Consider the following 1,423-nt stretch of genomic DNA (forward strand, 5'->3'; position numbering starts at 1 on the left):
GTTAGGATTAGGGTTAGGATTAGGGTTAGGGTTAGGATTAGGATTAGGGTTAGGATTAGGGTTAGAGTTAGGATTTAAGGTTACGGTTCGGGTTAGGGTTAGGGTTAAGGGTTGGGGTTAGGGTTAGTGTTTATGGTTAGGGTTAGGGTTAGGTTTATCGTTTAGGGTTTAGGGTTCGGGTTAGGGTTAGGGTTAAAGTTTAGGTTTAGGGTTAGGGTTAGGGTTTAGAGTTAGGATTAGGGTTAGGGTTAGGGTTAGGATTAGGGTTAGGGTTAGGATTAGGATTAGCATTAGGGTTAGGATTAGGGTTAGGTTTAGGATTAGGGTTAGGGTTAGGATTAGGGTTAGGGTTAGGGTCAGGATTAGGGTTAGGATTAGGGTTAGGGTAGGGTTAGGATTAGGGTTAGGATTAGGGTTAGGGTTAGGATTAGGTTTAGGATTAGGGTTAGGGTTAGGATTAGGATTAGGGTTAGGGTTAGGGTTAGGGTTAGGGTTAGGGTTAGGGTTAGGGTTAGAATTAGGGTTAGGATTAGGGTTAGGGTTAGGATTAGGGTTAGGGTTAGGATTAGGGTTAGGATTAGGGTTAGGATTAGGGTTAGGGTTAGTGTTAGGGTTAGGGTTAGGGTTAGGATTAGGGTTAGGATTAGGGTTAGGGTTAGGAGTAGGGTTAGGATTAGGATTAGGGTTAGGGTTTAAGTTTACGGTTAGGGTTAGGGTTAAGGGTTGGGGTTAGGGTTAGTGTTTATGGTTTGGGTTAGGTTTATCGTTTAGGGTTTAGGGTTAGGGTTAAGGTTTAGGGTTAGGGTTAGGGTTAGGGTTTAGGGTTAGGGTTACGGTTAGGGTTATGGTTAGGGTTAGGGTTTAGGGTTAGGGTTTAGGGTTAGATTTAGTGTTAGTGTTAGGTTTATGTTTGATGGTTTAGGGTTAGGGGTTAGGGTTAGGGTTATGGTTTAGGGTTAGGGTTAATGGGTTAGAATTATGGTTTAGAGTTAAGGTTTAGGGTTATGGTTAGTGTTAGAGTTAGGGTTAAGTTTAGCATTTAGCGTTTAGGGTTAGGGTTAGGGTTAGGGTTAGGGTTAGGGTTTAGAGTTAAGTTTTAGGGTTATGGTTAGGATTCGGGTTAGGGTTAGGGTTAGGGTTAGGGTTAGGGTTTAGAGTTAAGTTTTAGGGTTATGGTTAGGATTCGGGTTAGGGTTAAGGTTAGGGTTAGGGTTAGGGTTATGGTTTAGGGTTAGGGTTTAAGGTTAGGGTTAGGGTTTGCGTTAGCGTTAAGGGTTAGGGTTAGGGTTAGTGTTATGGTTTAGGGTTAGCATTTGGTTAGGGTTAGGGTTAGGGTCAGGGTTAGGGTTAAGGTTTAGGGTTAGGGTTAGGGTTACGTTCAGCGTTAAGGGGTTAGGGTTACGGTTAGGATTAGGGTTAGGGT

Source organism: Sceloporus occidentalis, unplaced genomic scaffold (genome assembly GCF_023333645.1).
Source record: "Sceloporus occidentalis isolate IW3139 unplaced genomic scaffold, rSceOcc1.0.p SCAF_265, whole genome shotgun sequence".
In the NCBI taxonomy this organism is placed as follows: Eukaryota; Metazoa; Chordata; class Lepidosauria; order Squamata; family Phrynosomatidae; genus Sceloporus; species Sceloporus occidentalis.